The 23,024-nt window shown below is 35.3% G+C and overlaps 1 pseudogene; it reads right to left on the bottom strand.

Annotated features, from left to right (window-relative positions):
* Nucleotides 1–18,228: 18,228 nt before the first annotated feature.
* Nucleotides 18,229–18,928, bottom strand: LOC140532139 (large ribosomal subunit protein eL13 pseudogene; annotated as a pseudogene).
* Between the last annotated feature and the right edge of the window lie 4,096 nt (nucleotides 18,929–23,024).

Here is a 23,024-nt window from a genome sequence, read left to right as displayed (position 1 = left end):
AATGAAAACTAGAGGATTGGTAAAAGGATCAAGATGGATGTTTTGAATATACAAACTTTAGTTTTCATTTTTCCTTTTGCTTTTATCTTACTTTTTCCATCCTTATAATTTCTTTTTTGTTTCCTTCTTTCTTTCTTCCCTTCCCCCTTTCCTTCCCTTTCTTCCTTCCTATTCTTCTTTCTAGTATTTTTCTTCCTTCCTTCTTTCTTTCTTTCCTTCTTTCTTTTTTCTTTCTTCCTTCCTTTCTAGTCTTTCTTCCTTTCTTTCTCTCTCCCCTTCTTCACCTCCCTATACCCAAGGCCTAATGGCTTCTAAGAGCTTGATAAATCCTTCTTACATTACATTCTTAAAGAAAAATAGTTTAATTATTTTTGTTCTACAATTATTTGTGCAGAGGATAGCAGGCATAGTACAATGAAAAGGGTACTATGTTTGGATTCAGGAGACTTGGGTTCAAATATTGATTCTGGCACTTATTGTCAATATATTCCTGGGAAAGTCATTTAAAATCTTTGAGTTTCGGTTTCCTCATCTGTAAAATGAGGAAATTGGAATAAATTGCTTTTCAGATCTCCTCTCTAAATTTATGTTGCTCTTCAATTCTAAAATTAGATGAATACTTATATTGTGTGTTAATAAGGGATAGAAGTTAGAGAAGAAGCAGATAAAAGTATGGAACATGATTCCCGATTATGAGACAAGGAACAAGTATCAGAGCCAAAGATATGTGTTCAACTGCACCATCAGGAAACCATAATTTAAAATTTTAGTCCTCAAAGACTGAAAAACTCATACAATTTTTATGAGTGCCTATAGTTTTTAATTACTTTATTTTACAACCAAATGTTTAATTGCCCATTGATAGATATTTCCCATTACCTAATTTTGAAGACTATATATGACATGAACAGTGACTAATAATTTGTTAAAGTTTAAATTTAAGACCATCATCCCCATGAATTTTAAAGACCTACAACAGTAGCACTCATTTCTATTCACTTGTTTCACAGTTTTCTTTAATTGTCTTTAAATAAGTTATTGGGCCTTTATTTTGGAAGAAATAGGTGACGATAACTAACCTTTTAAATAACCACATCTTTCAGGAAATGAAGCAGGATAAGATGTATTTGCAATGTTACATGTTTTACATAGTAGTGAAGGGCTATAAAAGGCTCTGGTGATCATTTAGGAAAAGGAAGTGTGATTTTCTTTATTTGGCTTGATTAAAATAAATTATTTGATTCATACAGACGCAAATTTACATGTGTAGAGAAGAAAAAGTTACTGATTCTAAGCCACTATATATGTAAAGTCCCATGGAACTGACCTCTAGTGAATCTTGAAATGTAAAATAAATTAAAGGAGCTTCCTAAACTGAAGGGCAGAGACTGGACTTGAACTACAACAAAAAAGAAGGCAGAAAGGGAGGAATGTCAGTTTATAAACAATTGGTAATAATTATGCTCTTTTAACTTGTATATTATACATGTAATATGTATAATTTTTCTAAAATTAGAACATACAGAGTTCATATCTTTATGTAATTTGTTCGATAAGTTCTTTGAGAAGTATTTCATTATTGGCAGCAATGGTAAAAAATGACATAACAATTATAAATAGATTTTTTCATAAAACTCTTTGCAATCATCATCTCATCTGATATTCACGAAAAACCCATAAAGTTGGTACCATTAATAATAACCCTTTTATTTAACTGAAAACTGAGATTACAAAAGATTAAGCAACTTTCTCAGGGTCACAGAATGCTGTCTAATGCAATTTTCAGTTTCGGATCTTCCTGACTTCAAGTGTTACCTCTTTTTGCAGGCAACCCAGCTTTCTTCTTAATTTTCTATAGTAATAGTGACAATTTCAGAAGCATTAACAAAATAATAATAGTTCTAGCTTTGTATCTGAGAGGATGTAAAACAAAAACATTCTTCCAGACATAGAAGGTGTAAAAGCAGGTTCTACTCTCCAACAATTCTCTGGTACAATTAGAAAACAGGATAATATGCTCCTGCTACTCATGACCCCTACTATTAAAAACTGAATCCTTGCTTATCCTGTCTATAAGAGAAATCTCTGATAGGCAGAGGAGGAGACTCTGTCTGTCTGTCTCCATCTGGCACATCAAGGTCATAAGATCAAAAGATCACAGATATTGAAATGAAAGGCATCTTAGAGTTCATATAACTTAATGTCCACATATGTTATATATGAGGAAACTGAGGGACAGATTCGAGATTTTGTCAAAAGTCAAACAAATAATTAGTGGAAAGTCAAAATTGGAAGCCAGAGTCTCTGACTCCAAATTTAGCACACTCTTGTATACTGTAGAAGAATATATTTATATCAGTATACCCAGTTGCAATGCTTATGCTCATAATGCTGAATCCTAAGAGCTGTTTCAGTTTCAGAGTTGAAAATTCAGAAAAGGCAAAAGTGAAAAAAGTTCCAAGGAGAAAGCCTGAATAAAAACCTAACTCCAAAATGGATAAATTGAGGTGGAGCCAAGACAGTGGAGTAGAAAGATGGACCCGTGGTAGCTTTCCTCCCATAGCCCATAAAATATCTGCCAAAAATGACTCTAAACAAATTCTAAGCAGAAGCCACAAAACAACAGAGTGAAGGTGATTTCTAGCCCAAGGCAACCTGGAAGGCCAACAGGAAAGATCTATCACACCATTCTTGGAGCAGAGTGCAGCCTACCCTTAGCTGCACAACGCAGCTTGGACCTGAAGGAGGCTTCAGGTCAGCAGCTATGTTTCCCAGATTTCTCACAAACGCCAAAGATAGTTTCAAAGCTCAGTGAGAAAGCTCTCCTTCCATAGCCCCCAGCACCAGGCAACAGTACTGTCCATTTTTAGAACCCTTGGCCTAAAGACCCTCAGAGGATTGAGCCACTGGTCTGGATCTCAGCCCTGAGTCATGGTCCTGGGGTAAGGGAAAGCACTGACTGGTGAGCTGGTGGAGGTTCAAGAGATGGAATTATACTTGCAAATCTTGGGCAGAAAAGCTTGTAGTTGCTTCCAGACCAGAGCACAGACCAAGAGAGGAGTAAACTCCTCTCCCTTGATCATGCCACCTTGGAGGAACTGAGAATTTATAGGTCTCCAGGGTATACCCTCCACTTGACAGAGGACTCAAAAGTCAAATAATTGGCCAGGAAAATGTCCATAAAAGGGGAAAAATTAAGACTATGGAAGGTTACTTTCTTGGTGAACAGGTATTTCCTTCCATTCTTTCAGATGAAGAAGAACAATGCATGTCATCAGAGGACAACGTAGAAGTGAAGGCTTCTGCATCCAAAACTTCCAAAAAATATGCAATAGTCTCAGGTCATGGAAGTGCTCAAAAATAATCTTGAAAATCAAGTAAGAGAAGTGGAGGAAAAATTGGGAAGAGAAATGAAAGCGATGCAAGAAAAGCATGACTAGAGAGTCAACCTCCTGCTAAAGGAGATCCAAAAAAATGCTGAACAAAATGGATAAATCACAGTTTATACTGTCAGAAAGAAAAAAAAAGGTCTGTATATCTATTTGTGTATGTGTAATAATACGCAGAACAAGATTTTTTCTATGAAGATAATGCACCAAAGTTATCCAGTGAAAAAGCATCCTTAAGTATGCCCCAGAGACCATGGAATAATAGCAAGAATGGGAGGAGGGCAGAGTAGAGATGGTGGAATGAAAGCAGGGACTCAATTGACCCCTTACACTAATTCCATCAGTTAACTCTAAAAAGTGAATCTGAACAAATTTTGGAGTGGCAGAAGCCACTAGGAGACAGAGTGTGACAGATTTCCATCCCAGATCACTGAGGTTGACAGGAAGGATATGTTGCACTATGTTGGGGATTTGTAGAGCATTCAGGCTGCACCAGCTCAGACACAGACATAGGGGAGCAAGTAAGTCCCAGATAGTCGGAGTCAAAAGCAGCAGTGTCAATTCCCAAATCTCTCAGCACAGGCCTGGAGTTGAAAAGAGTTGGGTAAGAGAAAAGCCTGGGGCCCACAGCTGTAATAGCAACCTTTCTTGGAGCTACCAGCCCACAGACTTAATGTTTACAAGTCACCTACTTGATCTTCCAGGAGTTAAGATGGTGAAGTAAACTGCAAGTATTCTCATCCTCCCTTCTTGACCTTGAACAACCGAAAGAATATTGCCCTAGGAAAAATCCAGGAATGGTGGAGTTTAAAAGAAGGGGTACAACTGTCTTTTAATGCAGAAGACTGGGGAGACTGATGGGAATGGTCCTTGCTGTGGCTGAAGGGGACCAGTACAGTACTGGAGGTGTCCCAGCAAGCCCAACCTCAGTGGACCAGCAGGAGATTCTGAGAGCTGGAGGGTGGAGAGTAAGGGCTGGCAAGTGCCAACACCAGGACTCCAAGTGTACCTTAGCATAGTCAGGGAAATTGGGCAAACACCAGTATTGATAGTAATTCATGAACTGCTTACTCTGCCTATGCTCTAGCACAGACCTAGGGGAGGAGAAAACCTTCAATGGGAAGACCACCCGTAAGTTTCAGTGTCAACCCATGAAAACTCAGACTTCACCTGGTGTCAGCCTTGGCACACACCAGCCAGGTTAGCACCAGGTATGCTGAGTCATTGTACTGAACCAGAGACCACAAAGCCAGTAGTCAGGTCCCTATCTACCAGTACAAGAAATATGGAAGACTCAGTAGCAGGGATCCCCTTTAAAAGTCAGGAATAAAGGCAATCACCATGAACAAGAAGTAAATCATAAAAGCAAAAAACATAAAATCTTATTACAGGGATGGAGAAGATCAAAATATGAGTTCCGAAGAGGACAGCACTGACAATATACCCACATCTGAAAGCTCAAAAGGGAATATGAACTGTTCTCAAGCCAAAAAATCATTTCTTGAACACCTCAAAAAGGATTATAAAAGCCAAATCAGAGAGATGGAAGAAAAATTCACCCAAGATTTTAAAAATACAACTGATAAAATGAAGAAAAAAAAATTTACTGGAGAGAAAAGCTACTTAAAAAGTAAAATAGGACAAATGAATAAGGAGGTACAAAACTTAACTGGAGAAAATAGCTCCTTAAAATAGACAATTGGAGAAATGGAAAAGAAGGTAAACAGCTAACTGAAGAAAACAACTGGTCAAGAATTAGAATTGGGCAAGTAGAAACTAATGACTATGAGGCATGAAGAATTAGTCAAACAAAATCTAAGGAATGAAAAATTATAGTTCAAAAAATAAAATATCACATTGGAAAAGCAAGTTACCTGAAAAATGGATCCAGGAAAGAAAATCTAAGAATTACTGGTCTACTGGAAAGCCATAATGGAAAAAAAAAAGAAGAGTTGGGACAGTATCATCCACCAAAACATAAAAGAAAATTGCCCTGAAGTCCTAAATCCATAGGGCAAGATAGTCTTTGAAAGAATCCACCAATCACCTCCTGAAAGCGATACCAAAATGAAAATATCAAGGAATATTGTTGCCAAATTCAAGAATTTTCAGGTCAGGGAGAAAATACTGTAAACAGACAGACTGAACAATTCAAATATTGAGGAGCTACAGTCAGGATCATACAAGATCTTACAGTTTCCACATGAAAGGATTGGAAAGATTGTAATATGCTATTCTATAAGACAAAGGAGTTTGGACTACAAGAAAAGATCAATCATCCAGCAAAACTGGGTATTAACTTTCAGGCTAGGAGATGGACATTCAATGAAATAAGGATTTCCAGACCTTCGTGATGAAAAGGTCAGACATCAATAGAAAATTTGTTCTTCAGGTAAAAGACTCAAGAAAGGCATATAAAGGTAAGCTGGAAAAAACATCTTGTAATTTAATGTGTGTAAACTATTTGCATCCCTATATGGGAGAATGATACTTTTGAACCTTGAGAATTGTATATTTTAACAACAATTAAAAGGGATATACATAGATAGAGATAGTGGGCATAAATATACTGATGTGAGAAAAAAACTACTTTAATGGTACAAAGGGAAAAGAGGAAAGGATGTGGCAAAAAAGGATAAATTACATCAAATGAAGAGGCACAAAAGTATATTATACTGGAGGGAAAAAAGGAGGGAGAAGAACATTGCTTGAGCTTCACTCTCATTGGATTTAGTAAAAAGAGACAATAACATGCTAAATTAAATATAGAAATATAACTACTCCTACAGGCAGTTGGAGGGTAAAAGAGAAAGAAAGGCGAGGGAGGAGGATAGAAGGTAAGGAAGATTGAGGGAGGCAGTGGTCAAAAGTTAAACTCCATTGAGGAGGGGAAGGGAGAAGGGAAGGATAAAAATATAAACAGGGGAACAGGAGGGAGAGAAAGACACAGATACTAATCATAACTGCGAATGTAAATGAGATAAACTCTTTCATATAACAGAGGTGCATAGTGGAATGGATTAAAAACTATAATCCTGCATTATGTCGTTTACAAGAAACACATTTGAAACAGGGGGATACACACAGTGTAAAGATAAAAGACTGGAGAAAAATATATTATGCTTCAGCTAATGTAAAACAAAGCAGGGGTGGCAATCCTAATCTCAGACAAAGCAAAAATAAAAATAGATCTAATGAAAAGAGATAACAAAGGAAATTATATCCAGCTGAAAGGCACTATAGACAATGAAATAATAGCATTATTAAACATATATACACCAATTGGTACAGCATCCAAATTCTGAGAGGAGAAGTTAAGAAATTTATAGGAAGAAATAGACAGCAAAACTATACTAGTGGCGAACCTTAAGCTCCCCATCTCTGAAATTGATATATCTAACCTCAATATAAATAAGAAGTAAATTAAGGAGATGAATAGAATTCTGGAAAAGGTAGAATGAAAGACTTCTGGGAAGAATTCAATGGGGATAGAAAAGAATATATATCCTCCTCTCTGAACTTGATAAATCTAATCTCAAAATAAGCAAGAAAGAATTTAAGGAATTGAATGGAATTCTGAATAAATTAGATAAGTTCTGGAGAAAATTGAATGAGGATACAAAGGAATATACATTTTTTCTTAGTGGTACATGCTACATATATAAAAATTGACTATGTACAAGGACATGAAAACCTCATAATCAAGTGCAGAAAGGTAGAAATAGTCAGTGCCTCCTGTTCAGATCATGATGCAATAAGAATTAAATGTAATAAAGGGCCATGGAAAGACAGATGAAATATTATTTAGAAACTGAATAATCTAATCCTAAAGAATAATTGAGTCAAACAACAAATCATAGAAAAAAATCAAGGACATCAGGAGAATGAAAATAATGAGACAATGTAGCAAAACCAATGGGATGAAGTAAAAACAGTTTTTAGGGGAAGTTTTATATTTCTGAAAGCTTACATGAATTAAATACAGAAAAGGGAGATCAATGAATTCAACTGAAAAAAGCTAGAAACAGAACAAATTGAAAATCCCCAATTAAATAACACATTAGAAACACTGAAAAGTAGATATTAATAAAACAATTGAACTAATAAATAAAACTAAGAGCTGGCTTTATGAAAAAGATGGCAAAATTAATAAACCATTGATCAATTTGATTTAAAAATAAGAAAGAGGAAAAACAAATCACCAATATAAAAAGTAAAAACAAGAAATTCACCTCCAATGAAGAGGAAAATAAAACAATAATTACAAATCGTTTTACCCAAATGTATGTCCATAAAATTGACAGTCTTAGTGAACTGGATGAATATTTACTATATATATATATATATATATATATATATATATATATATATATATATATATATATATATATATATATATATATGTGTGTGTGTGTGTGTGTGTGTGTATATATATATATACATATATATGTATATATATATGTGTGTATATATATATACATATATATGTATATATATATATATATACACACACACACACACACACACACACATATATATATATATATATATATATACATATATATATATATACATATATATATATATTGCCAAGTTAACAGAATAGGAAATAAAATATGTAAATAAACACATCTGAGAACAAGCCATCAATGAACTCTATAGGAAAAAATCTCCTGGGTCAGATGTCTTTACAAGCTAATTCTGTCAAACATTTAGAGAAATATTAATTTCAATACCGTATAGACTACAAGAGGAAATTGGTGATGAAGGAGTACTATCAAATTGTTTTTATGATACCAGTACGATGCTGATACATGAATTGGGAAGAGCCAAAACAGAGAAAAATTTATAGACCAATTTCTCTGATGAACATAGATGCAAAAATTTTACATAAGGTATCAGCAAAAAAATTACGGGAACTTATCAAAAGAATAATAACTTTTGATCAGGTAGGATTTATACCAGGAATGCTGGACTTGTTCAATATTAGGAAAACTATCAGCATTATTGATCATATCAACAATGAAACTAACAAAAAACATATGATTATCTCAATAGATGCAGAAAAAACTCTTGAAAAATATATCACTCCTTCCTATTGAAAAGATTGGAGAGTATGGGAATAAGTGAACCCTTCCTGAAAATAACAACTAGTATCTACCAAAAACCATCAGCAAGAATTATATGTAATGGGTATAAGCTAGACACATTTCAGAAACATTGGTGGTAAAGTATAGAGGTCTATTATCACTGCTGTCATTCAATATAGTACTGGAAATGTTGGCTTTAGCAATAGGAGAAGAAAAATAAATTGAAGGAATTAGAACAGGCAAAGAAGAAACCAAGTCACCCCTCTTTGAAGATAATACAATGATATACTTAGAGAATCCTAGATAATCTAGTAAAACAAAAAATCAGTTTGAAATACTAAACAACTTTAACAATGTTGAAGGATATAAAATAAGCCCACGTAAATCTTCAACATTTCTATATATCACCAACAAAAGCCAATGACAAGAAACTGAAAGAGAAATTCCCTTTAAAAATTACTGTGGAAACTATGAAGTATTTGGGATTCCTCTTGCCTCCCCCCCCAAAAAAAAGTCAGAGACTATATGAACACTATTATAAAACACTTTTCACACAAATAAAGTCAGATCTAAATCATTCGAAAAGCATCAGCTGCTTGTGGATAGGCAGAGCTAATATAATAAAAATGGGAATTCTACTAAAATTAATTTACTTGGGGGGCGGAGCCAAGATGGCGGAGTAGAAAGACGCACATACACATAGCTCTGAACCCACAACCCATAGAACATCTGTAAGGAGAAACTCACGGTGAATTCTGGGGCAGTAGAGGCCACAGAGCAGTGGAGCTAAGGAGATTTCTGTTCGAGAGGGACCTGCAAACTTCTCACAAAACGTATTTCGTGCCGTGGACTGGGAGCTGAGTATAGCCCTGCTGCGCCCGCAGCACCGAGAAGAGCAGATCCGAGCTGGCTTCAGGGACGGGATCCCCAGGGGCTGTGCGGGTCCCTCCACCCACAGGGGACGGGGATTGGTGAGAGGGTCTCTTTGGTGGGTCTGGAGGGGAGTGGGGTGCCCCCATAACTCGGGCCCCCTCAGAAGGTAGCAGCTGAGGCAGCAGCAGACCTGGGCTCCCCAAGCAGGCAGGAGCCTGGATCCATTGTTGAAGGTCTCTGCATAACCCCTCTGAGGGAACTGAGCCTGTGAGGCTGCGCTGCTCCCACCTGAGCACCTGAACTTAATCTCATACTGAATAGCAGCCCCGCCCCCGCCAAAAGCCCTGAGGCTGGGAAGCAGCATTTGAATCTCAGACCCCAAGCGCTGGCTGGGAGGGTCAGGAGGCGATGTGGGTGTGAGGAGAATATTCAGAGGTCAAGTCACCGGCTGGGAAAATGCCCAGAAAAGGGAAAAGAAACAAGACTATAGAAAGTTACTTTCTTGGTGAACAAGCATTTCCTCCCTTCCTTTCTGATGAGGAAGAACAATGCTTACCATCAGGCAAAGACATAGAAGTCAAGGCTTCTGTATCCCAGCCCACTTAATGGGCTCAGGCCATGGAAGAGCTCAAAAAGAATTTTGAAAATCAAGTTAGAGAGGTGGAGGAAAAGCTGGGAAGAGAAATGAGAGACATGCAGTCAAAACATAAACAGCAGGTCAGCACCCTGCTAAAGGAGACCCAAAAAAATGCTGAAGAAAATAACACCTTGAAAAAGAGGCTAACTCAATTGGCAAAAGAGGTTCAAAAAGCCAATGAGGAGAAGAATGCTTTCAAAAGCAGAATTAGCCAAATGGATAAGGAGATCCAAAAGCTCACTGAAGAAAAATTCTTTCAAAATTGGAATGGAACAGATGGAGGCTAATGACTTCATGAGAAAGCAAGAAATCACAGAACAAAGCGAGAAGAACGGAAAAATGGAAGATAATGTGAAATATCTCATTGGAAAAACAACTGTCCTGGAGAATAGATCCAGGACAGACAATTTAAAAATTATGGGACTACCTGAAAGCCATGATCAAAACAAGAGCCTAGACATCATCCTTCATGAAATTATCAAGGAAAACTGCCCTGAGATTCTAGAACCAGAGGGGAAAATAAGTATTTAAGGAATCCACAGAACACCACCTGAAAGAGATTCAAAAAGAGAAACTCCTAGGAACATTGTGGCCAAATTCCAGAGTTCCCAGGTCAAGGAGAAAATATTGCAAGCAGCTAGAAAGAAACAATTCAAGTATTGTGGAAATACAATCAGGATAACATAAGATCTAGCAGCTTCTACATTAAGGGATCGATGGGCATGGAATAGGATATTCCAGAAGTCAAAGGAACTAGGACTAAAACCAAGAATCACCTACCCAGCAAAACTGAGTATAATACTTCAGGGGAAAAATTGGTCTTTCAATGAAATAGAGGACTTTCAAGCATTCTTGATGAAAAGACCAGAGCTGAAAAGAAAATTTGACTTTCAAACACAAGAATGAAGAGAAGCATAAAAAGGTGAACAGCAAAGAGAAGTCATAAGGGACTTACTAAAGCTGAACTGTTTACATTCCTACATGGAAAGACAATATCTGTAACTCTTGAAACTTTTCAGTATCTGGGTACTGGGTGGGATTACACACACACACATGCACACACGCACACATACATAGAGACAGAGTGCACAGAGTGAATTGAAGAGGATGGGATCATATCTTAAAAATAAATGAAATCAAGCAGTGAGAGAGAAATATATTGGGAGGAGAAAGGGAGAAATTGAATGGGGCAAATCATCTCTCATAAAAGAGGCAAGCAAAAGACTCATTAGTGGAGGGATAATGAGGGGAGGTGAGAGAAAAACATGAAGTCTACTCTCATCACATTCCACTAAAGGAAAGAATATAATGCACACTCATTCTGATAGGAAAACTTATCTCACAATACAGGAGAGTGGGAGATAAGGGGACAAGCAGGGTGGGGGGTATGATAGAAGGGAGGGCATGGGGAGGAGAGTGCAATTCGAGGTCGACACTCATGGGGAGGGGTAGGATCAAAAGAGAATAGAAGTAATGGGGGACAGGATAGGATGGAGGGAAATATAGTTAGTCTTATACAACACAACTATTATGGAAGTCATTTGCAAAAGTACACAGATTTGGCCTATATTGAATTGCTTGCCTTCCAAAGGGAAAGGGTGGAGAGGGAGGGAGGTAAAAAGTTGGAACTCAAAGTGTTAGAAACAACTGTCGAGTAATGTTCTTGCCACTAGGAAATAAGAAGTACAGGTAAAGGGGTATAGAAAGTTATCTGGCCCTACAGGACAAAAGAGAAGATGGAGACAAGGGCAGAGAGGGATGATAGAAGAGAGAAGAGATTGGTCATAGGGGCAATTAGAATGCTTGGCGTTTGGGGTGGGAGGGGATAAAGGGGGAGAAAATTTGGAACCTAAAATTTTGTTTAAATGAATGTCAAATAAATAAATAGACAGATAGATAGATAGATAGATAGATAGATAGATAGATAGATAGATAGATAGATAGATAGATACATAAATAAATGAATGAATGAATGAATGGATGGATGGATGAATGAATGAATGAATAAATAAATAAATAAAATGGATGAATAAATGAATAAATAAATGAATGAATGAACAAATAAATGAATGAATGAATGAATAAATAAATAAATGAATGAATGAACGAATGAATAAATAAATGAATGAATGGATAAATAAATAAATAAAAATAAAATAAATTTAATTTACTTAATTGGTGCCATACCAATTATTTTGCAGAGCTAGAGAAAATAATATAAAAATTCATCTGGAATAGCAAAAGGCCCACAATATCAAGGAACTTAGTGAATATAAATGTTGGGGAAGGTGGTTTAGCCATATCACATCTCAAATTGTATTTGAAAGCAGAAACCATCAGTACTACTTCTTAGTGATTAAGAAATAGAGGTGTAGATCAATGGAATAGACACAGAACTCAATGACTGTAGTCGACTACTCTTTGATAAACCCCAGAACCTCACTTTTTGGGATAATAACTCATTGTTTGACAAAATCTTCTGGGAAAAATAGAAAAGAGTGTGGCAGAAACTGGTCATAGACTAATGCCTGATGTTGTATACAAGAATAAAGTCCTAATGGGTACACAGTCTAAGTTTGAAGGTTGATGATATAAACTATGGGAGCAAGGAATATTTTATTTATCAAAATCATAGAGAACAGAAGAATTTATGACCAAACAAGAGATAGGGAACACTATGAAATGGAAAATGGATTACTTTTATTATATTAAATTGAAAAGTTTTTTTCACAAAGTCAATGCAACCAAGATTTGTGGAAAAGTGGAAAACTGGGAAAGAATTGTTATAACTAGCATTTGGGAGAAGATCTCATTTCTAAAATATATAGAGAACTGAGTCAAATATTTACAAGAATGCAAGCCACTCCCAAATTGATAAATGGTCAAAAGATATTAACAGGAGGTTTTCAGAGGAAGAAATTAAAGCTTTCTACAGTCATACGAAAAAAAATGTTCTATACCATTATTGATTAGGGAGATGCAAATCAAAACGACTCTGCTGTACAACATCCCACCTATCAGACTGATGAGACAGGAAAATGATAAATGTTGGGGAAGATGTGGGAAAGCTGGAACACTAATTCATTGTTGGTGGAGCTTTGAGCTGATCTAATCATTCTGCAGAGCAATTCGGAGCTATGCCTAAACGGCTATAATCATGTGCATACCCTGTGACACAGTAATACTGCTTCTAGCGCTGTATCCCAAAGAGATGATAAAAGTGGCGAAAAGACCCAGATGCAGAAAAATATTTTTAGCAGCTCTTTTTTATGGTGGCCAAGAACTGCAAATCAAAGGGATGTCCACCAACTGGGAATGGTTGAACAAGTTGGGGCATATGAATGTAATGAAATACAATTGTGATATAAGAATTAATGAATAGGTGGACTTCAGGAAAACCTGGAAAGATTTATTTCAACAGGTGCTGAATGAAATGAGCAGAGCCAGGAGATTATTGCACACAGTAGCATCCACAGTGTTGGAGGATTGTTTTTGATAGACTTAGCCCTTCACAGCAATGCAAGAACTTCAGGCATTTCAAAAGTACCCATGATGAAAAATGCCATCCACATCCAGGGAAAGAATTATGGAGTTGGAAGGCAGAATGAAGCAGACTATTTTCTCCTTTGTTATGTTTTGTTTTTCTCATGGTCTTTCCCACTCTTTTTAATTCTTCTATGCAACACGACTCCTGTGAAAATGTATTTAAAATGAATGCATGCTTAAAACTTTTCTAAGGTTTTACTGCAAAAATGCAGTATTGGAGAGAAAATTTGTTATTTATGGAAGTGAGTGCTAAACGCTGAAAGCAAATAAATTAATAAATTTGAGGGAAACAGGGAGAACTTAAATAAAATAAAACACAGTATCCTTCCCCGCAAATAAGAAACTCTGCAATGGATCAAAAGAGAAGTAAAACTTCAAAAATGAGATAGTGAGAACAAAATTGAATAATAAATCAGAGTTCCTGAAATAGTTTCATACATAATAATTAGAACATAGATAAAATTAAAAAAACTGTGAATAATATTTCTAAGAATATAGAGGTTCTTGGAAAGAAAATAGATTTGGAATAAAAAAGTATACAAATGGAAGGAAATGTGGAAGAAGAAAATCAAAAGATAACATTAAGACAACATGTGGATTCTTAACAATGCAAAACTTGAACAAGCAAGACGGACAAACAAAACTCAAAAACCATAGGTCTTTTAGAAGAACTTAATTAATAAAAAATACCTACATGAAATGCTATATGGTAGGCAAAAAAGCTTCAATTTTTTTCTTAATTATTGACAACAGGCTCAATTAAATTCACAGACTGACTGTAAAGAAAATGCCAAAGCTTAGAGCTACAAAGCAAAAAAAAAAAAAATACATTGTTAATAATGCATAATGAATTTGGCAAGCTCTTGGAGAAATGTCTCTAGTAATGAATGAATGCTAGTTCAAATGACACAAATTTGTTCAGTAATCCCAAAAAAATCTGAGATGAGAATGAGATATACTAAAAATAGAAGAAGCTCAATATGTAAACAAAAATAACATATCTAGCTATGAGGGGTCTAATCATGAATGGAAAAAAAAATTGTATATTAAACTAAATAAAAGAATTTTAGTAATTCCTAGAACAAGAATAGAAACAAAACATTTTACCAGAACACTGAAATAAATATTCATGTTTATAGCTATTTTTCAAAATAAATTTCAAAAAGAATACAAAAGAAACAACTAAGGAAGATTAAAAAATCATAGAGAGAAATTATTAAAGAACAAAAAGGATGAAATATGTCAACAATTTAACAGGTTAAAGAATCAGAAAGAAAGAAAGAAAGAAGAACTCAATACTGTAAAACTAAATTCTATCATCTCATCAGTGAATCAATTGCTTTTATGGGAGAGATAAAATGGTAGGCAATTGTGAGAATGAAAAGAAGACCTATAAGAAACAGAAGAGAATTAGAGGTACACTGCCCCCACTCCACCCATAGAGAAGGAGAAAAAGGATAGCAATTTCTTTTGAGGTTGAGCAAAAATGAGGTCTCTAGTAAAATAAGTTAAAAACAATGGACAAGATGTATTGAAGCTAGGGGAGCAGAAGGATGATTCATTTCTGAAGGGGAAAGGAAAGAGAGACAATAGGAAACATTTTCATGGAGGAATATAATAAGGAAAGTTACTTTATAATTGATCTTGTCTTGGAGGAAACCACACAAAAGGTGATTTCTTATTTGAAGCTGGATTACAAAATAGCAAAATGAGACAGGAAATGCTAGGCTTTCCTAAATTCTCCTACAAGGAATAAATAATCAAACAAAATCAAAATAAGAAAAATAGAAGAAAATGTGAAACATTTCATTAGAGAAACAAATGATTTGGAGAACAGATCAAGGAGAATTTAATAATGGACTCCTTGAAAGGTATCATTTAAAAACATATAGTCTATATATTTTATCACAAGAAATGTTTAAGAAAATACTACAAGCAATAAGAAAAAATAATATGTGAACCTACAGTCAGGATAGCACAAGATCTAGCAGCTTCTACATTAAAATACCAAAGGTATTGGAACGTTATATCTCAAATAGCAAATAAACTATCTTTGCAGCCAAGAATAACTTATTCAGAAAAGCCTAGTAGAACTCTGAATAAAACAAAAAAAAAAAGGACTTTTGACTAGTTGAAAGACTTTCACGTATTTGTGACAAAAAGATTAGAATTCAATGGGAAAAAAGTAGAAGATCTGGGAGAAGCATAAGGTAACATGAAAGGTCAATTATGAGGGACTCCCTGAGGTCAACGTATTTACTTCTTATCAGGAAAAAATGTTATCTGTACTCTTAAGAATATTATCCTTGTGAGTAGTTTGAAAGAATATATGTGTGTGTGTGTGTGTGTGTGTGTGTGTGTGTGTGTGTGTATAAAGTCAAGGGTTGAGTTGAGAATGACAGGATGATTCTAAAAAATGAAATTTTGTACTGAGAAGTAAAATGGAGCAATTACTTTAAATAAATAAGACAATAATTGAAGAAATCTTACAGCAGAAGTAGGAGGGTAGTAGTGCTGGAACCTTATTCTCAACAGTACCAGGTTAATGATGAAATGATATGTACATATACTAGGGTATAAAATCTGAATTTATGAATAAGGAGGAGGTCTAGGGAACAGGATGAGGAAATGACTTTTAGAAGAGTAGAGTGGACCAAGAAATTAAGAGGGTTAGGGAGCAGGGTAATGGGGGCTTAAATGGGAGGGTAGATTAAGGAATAGGAATATATGGAGAGACAATATGGGAGGGATTGTTTAAAAGGATGAGAATTAGGGAGGAATAGATTTTAAAGAGAGGGGTAGAAGGATACTTGGAAAAATAGGATGGAGGAAATCTAAAACTACTAATTATAATTTTGAAAATGAATAGAAAGAACTGAGCCATAAAATGGAAAAAAAGAACAGAATTGATTAAAAATCAGAATCGATCAATATGTTGTTTATTAGCAACACAGAGAGATATACATAGAGTTAATAAAAGGTTGGAATAGAATTACTATGCTTCAGCAGCTGTAAATGAATAAAAAGGATAGCAATCATAATCTCAGACAAAGTTAAAGCTAAAATAGATTTCATTAAAAGAGATAAACAGGGAAATTACATTATGATGAAAAGTGCCATAAACAATGAAGCAATATCAATAATAAATCTATACTACACCAAATGATGTTGCATCTACATTTTTAGAGGAGGAAATCGCTGGACAGGTTGTGGTTTATGAATATAATGAAATACCATTGTGCTATGAGAAATGATGAGGGGTCAAATTTCAGAGAAATCTGGAAATACTTATATGAACTGATGGAAAGTGAAGCAAAAGAAATCAGATTTTTGTACACAGTAATGGAAGAAAAATGAGAGTAATGCAAGAAAATCCTGAAAAAAGTGTCAATGCCTTGGTAAAGGAGACATGAGAAACTACTGACAAATATAATACCTTTAAAAAAATAGAGTAGGTAAAATGCTTTTTTTGATCAAGTACAAAAATCCAAATGGGGGCAAGAATGCCTTGAAAAGCAGAAATGACCAAATGGAAACACACACATGTGCACACACGCACACACACACACACACAGAAACACTTGTGGATGAATGTGTATGTGCGTGTGTACATGTGTGTCTGCATACAAAAATTCACTGAAGAGAGGAATTTAAAAAGCAGAATTAAACAGAGGCACAAGAATTCAATGAAGAAAAACTTTAAAAAGTAGAACTGAGCAAATGGAAGCTAATGACTCTATGAGACTCTATGGGAAAGAATAAAAGAAAACCTAAAGAATTTTAAAAAATAGAAAACAATCTAAAATATTTCATTAAAAAACCAATCAACCTAGCAAAATAGATTGAAGAGACATAATCTAAAAAAAACTGAATTTACTGAAAGCCATGATCATTAATAGTCTTTCAAAATATTGTCTTCCCTGATATTCTAGAACCAGAAGGTAAAATTTAAATGGAAAAAAATCACAGATCATATTCTAAAGGACATCCCAAAATGAAAACTCACAGAATATTATAATTAAATTCCAGAACTTCCAGGTCAAGGAGAAAATATTCCCTGTATCCTTAAATAATTTGAGTATTGTTGAGCCAAAGTCGGGATAGCAAAAGGTTTAACATCTTCAAAATTAAAGCACCTGGGAGCTTGGGATATAATATTCTGGAGGATGAAGGAACTAGGATTACACCCAAGAATTACATACCCACCAAAACTGACTACTGTCTTCTGAAGAGGGGGCAATGGACAGTCAATTAAACAGAAGATTTTGAAGCATTTCTGATGAAACAAACAGAACTAGATTTGACTTTCAAATTCAACACTCAAGAGAAGTATAAAAAGGTAAACAAGACAGAGAAATCAGAAGGGATTTAATGAAGTTAAACTGTTTACAAGCCTATGTGGGAAGATAAGTTTTGTAACTCATGAAAACAGCCTCAGGGTTAGTGAAACCTAAAGAAAAATTTCCAGTCAGAGGACACAGGTGTGATAATAGGAGTGAGGAAGGTGAATACACTGAGAGAAAAGGAAAGAGAGAGGTAGAATGCGGTAAGTCATCTCATGGGAAAGAGACAAGGAAGAACTTTTATAGTGGAAGGGAAAATGGGAAAGTGAATGGAAATTCTTGAACCTGACTCATTAGAATTGGCTTAAAGAGGAAAGAACATTGTAGTTCCAATGCAATATTCACTGTCCTTACAGCAACCCTGAATATTCCAGTGCAATTCTATTTTTTTTATTTTGTATTATTTTATTCAAAGTTCTCAGAGGCTCTTCACTTTTCTTCTCAACATCTTGCTCCGCAGCCTCCTTGGCTCGTTTTGCCTCGATTCCAAAGAGACGGGAATTGACCCGGGCCGTTTGAAGACTGGCAAATGCCTTGAAACTCAATGACACGAGCTTTCTCTTTCTTGTAGACATTTTTGACGGGCATAACTGGTCCTGTAAGTTGGGTTGCCAACCTGAGTTCTTCAGCAGAGCTATCTCCCTTCTTGGGTGCAGATGATTCCTTGGGAAGAGTATCAGTTTGGAATTATATTCTTTCAGCCGCTACACATATGCCTGGAGAGATTCTGTAGACTTCTTTCAGCGACGAGTGTCCACGGAGATACCAATGGTCCGTGCCACTTTTTTATGGATACCAGCCACCCAAAGCACTTCCAAGCTGAATCCTCTACCAGTACCCGTTTTGGTGTGGTATCAGACAGTAGGGCACCTCAACGATGGGCCAGATAGAACCAGATGCAGGGTGAGGAACAATTTAACGGGCTTTTGCTTGATGAGCCTTTAGCCTTCTGATCTTTCTGGCTGGCTGGTTAAACCATTTAGCAACTTGTTTTTGCCAGTCTTTGTGGAAATGGGGCTTCAGAATCATGCCACTTCGACTAGGAGCCATGGCTGCTTAGAGCCCTCCTCACGGGCACCTCAACCGATGGGAAAGGCTCCAGTGCAGTTCTAAATCACAAAATACAACATTCTCCACAATAGAAGACCGAACCAAAACATGTATTAGACACCAGAAAGATAAATTCCCAACACCAGAAAGCCAAACCCATCATAGTAAGAAAAATCTATACACAATAACAATGTAGAGGAGAGCACCATCCCCAAGCCTTCCCCCTGCTAGACTTCCTACAAACCAACTCCCTTAAGCAAATCACAAGCAGGCTTTCTTAAACTAAATCACAAATTATCTCACACTAGCCAGCTTCCTGCTTGTCTGCATCCTTTCTAGCTCTGATTGCTCTAACCAATTTCCTCTCAGCTCTGCTCTAGCACCAGCTCCTCCTGTTCCACCTTTTCTGCTTCACCTACTCAGCAAACTCTTCCCAAAACAAGCTCCATGTGACAAATGCTTCTCTGTGATCTGCACGTGGGTCTATTCATGCATGCGAAAGCCCTTCCCATTAAAATTATCTCTACAAATACATGTGGTTAATTGGGTAGATAAATCTATCTTACACTATAGAAAAGTATGAAGGGAAGGGAATAAGAAAAAGGGAGATGTTCCTAGTTGGACAATGACCAGCGGTAGTCAGAAGAAAACACTTTTGAGCAGGGACAGGGTAAAGCAGAGAGAGAATAAAATAAGGAGAGGAAAATGGAATGGAAGGGAAAACAATCAGCAATCCCAATTCAAAAAAAAAATAGTTTCTCTGAGAGAAGCCTCACCTCTCAAATATATAAATGAGTCAAACTTACAAAAATTAGAGCCATTCTCCAATTGATAAATGGAAATAAATATGTCAGTTTCCAAATGAAGTAACTAAAGCTATATATGTATATATACACATCTATACACATATAGTCATATAAAATTCTCTTAATCACTATTGATTGGAGAAATGTAAATTAACACAATTCCGAGGAATTGCCTCATATCTATTAAATTAGCTAATAGGACAGAAAAGGAAAATGACAAATGCTGAAAGGGATGTGGGAAATTGAGACACTAATATATCCTTATTAGAGATATGAGCTAATTCAACCATTATATAGAGTACTTCGAAACTTTGTTTAAAGGCCTGTAAAACTATATGAACCCTTTGACCTAACAATACCACTGCCTGGCCTGTATTCCAAAAGATATAAAAAACAAAAAAAGAATATCTACATACAAAATATTTACAACAACTCTTTTCTGATAACAAAGAATTGGCAACTGAAGGGATGCCCATCAATTGGGGAACTGGTGAAAAATTTGTGGTGCACAATTTTGATGGAATAATATAAAAATTATACCCTCATAAAAAAATTAAAAAGACCTACAGGAACTGATTCAAACTTGAATGTGTAGAACTACTTGTAAATTGTGTACAGTAACAGCAATGTTGTAAAACGATCAACTTTTAATGACTTAACTGTCAACTTGCCCACCTTCTCAATTTGGGAGGAGAAAGGGAAGGAAAGAATTTGGAATTAAATTATTAAAATGAATGTTGAAAATTGGGTATGTGATTAGGGAAAATAAAATACTAAAATTACGTTAAAATAGATACTAAAATATAATAAAATAAAATACTAAAACATACCAAAAAGAGGAAGAAGGAGAAGTATAGGGTATAAAAACAAAAGTGCAATAAAACAAAATTTTTATTTGAAATCAAATCTAAAAACTGCACTAGACCAAATTTGATGGTGTAACTCAAGAACAGTGAGAATTTTTCCTGCCCAGGTTAGCATAAGAAAACAGACAGGCTGGGAGAGACATCAAGATGGAGTGTGGAAAAGAATGGCCATCTAGTATACTTTTGTGCCAGAGTAAGAAGGAGGTACCAGATCATGGGTGGAGAACCTGTGGCCTTGAAGCCACATGCGGACTTCTAAGTCCTTGACTGTGGTCTTTTGATTGAGTCCAAATATTACAGAATGAATCCATTCATTAAGGAGATGTTTTCTGTGAAGTTTGGATTCAGTCAAAGGGCCTCAAATGAGGACCCAGAGGGCCACAGGTGGCCTTAAGGCCCCAGGTTCCTATCCCATCCAGATCATTCTTAAATGTCTGAGGGAGTTAGAGAGAAGGCAGACTTTTGCTTATGAAAAAAATATACTATGTGCAATGATTTGTTAATGAACAAAATGGCTTGAGGGAGGGGGATGATTTTGAACTTCACATCTTGCTTTGTACAGAAAGATTGGAATTTTAAAAGGGGATAAATGAATAAAAAAGAAAAAATGGAAGGAAGAAAAAACAGAAAGGAAGAGAAATTATTTCCCCAGTTACCTCATTCTTCATTGTCATTTCCATTCTATTATTGTATTTTGTTTAAAAAAAATTACTTCTCTGTTTATTTGTATATCATGTACTCTTGCAATTTAAAGGTTTCTACTTCTTCCTTGCCATAATTATATATCTACTTTTATGAATAATGTCCTCTCTCCAAACCACACTAATTAGCCAGATGATGTCTCACCTTAGTTTGCTACATAGTACTTTCAAATTGTCACCTGTTGTCTGATAAACAGATCACAAATATATGAGAATAATAATCACCCATTTGGTTCTTATTATGAATATTCGGACAAGACAGATTTCCCATTTTTCTTTGTTCACAGCATAAACTAAAAAATAGTGATTGAAAGTTAATTTAACATTTCAGAATAAAGGCCAGCTGGTTATTTAGTAATGGTGATACTCTTTTAAGTTTCTTCTGGCATTAGGAACAATAGTTACTCATAAAATTTCACAGGCTTTACTGACTAAAAAAAATGCATCTGTTTGACTAAAGGCAGATTTCCATGGTATAATTCCATTGAATTTATTAAGTATGGCTTAATTTTATATAGTTATTGAATAACTATATAAATATTTTATTTTACTAAATATTTCAATATTTATTAAATATTTTATTATTCAATAAAATAATGCACATATTTTAATCAAATCAAATTACTGTTTATTTTTCTATTTCTTTATTTCCCCTTCTTTTACTGGATATCATTTCTACAGTTTATTTTCTTTTTTATTCACCCTTTGTTGGTCAAATGAATCAACATATGTACAACACTTTCTAAACTTTAAAACAATATATAAATGCTAGCTGTAATTTGTAATCACTGTCTTCAATATTCATTCTACAGGCAGTTACATAAAGCAATAGCTTCTACTCTATATTTTATCAACACCCTCATCTTTTTCTCCTAATTGTGTTTCCCTCAAGTCAGAGGTAAAACTTTACCTTCTACAAGACATATTTGTCGATCTATATTGATATTGTTATTTTTCTCAGTTGATTATCTTTAATTTGTCTCATAAACACACACATACATATATATCTATAGCTTGTCCATCTATAATTGCTTGCATGTTGTCTCTTACATGAAATTTTGAGTTCTGTAAAAGTAGTCTAGTATTTACCTGTCTGGTTCCAGGTAATAGCATATTGTTTCATATACACTAAGTACTTAATAAATGCTCGTTGCAGAGGCACACTCAAGATGAAATAGTAGACACAAGAAGTTACTTGAACTCTCAAAATTCCTCTCCAAAATTAAAAAAAAAAGCTCAAAATTGTGAAGTCAGCTAATAAATTCATGAATTAGTTCACTAATAATAGTATTAACAATATAATACATAGCAAAATATGTAATAGTAAATAAATAAATTCACTAACAAATTAATGAGAGTTCAGGTGAAAAAAATTCTAGCCCGAGGCAACGTAGGAAGTCAACAGGAAAGTTCTGTCACTCCTGGATGGTGGTTGAGTGGGAGCACAATGAAGGCTGCATGGAGGTAATACCAGCAATATATCTTGGAGGTGGCTGCATCAGCAGCAGTGGCAGCATCAGGAGCTCTTAGCCCACAGACATTAACGGCACAAGATACCTCATCAGAAATAGATTATAAAAACCATGTTGTACTGCCCATAGGCAGTTCCTGGTTGCAACTGTAGGACAAAATTGAACAGCCACAGGGATTTAGGGCTATGGTTTCAATTCTAATGCAGAAAACTAGTGCTCGCGATTACAGAAGAGGAAGGGACTGAATCACA

Source organism: Notamacropus eugenii, chromosome 3, assembly GCF_028372415.1.
Source record: "Notamacropus eugenii isolate mMacEug1 chromosome 3, mMacEug1.pri_v2, whole genome shotgun sequence".
NCBI lineage: Eukaryota > Metazoa > Chordata > Mammalia > Diprotodontia > Macropodidae > Notamacropus > Notamacropus eugenii.
Note: the sequence above shows the minus strand (reverse complement) of the source record. Positions and strands in the feature narration are given on the sequence as shown.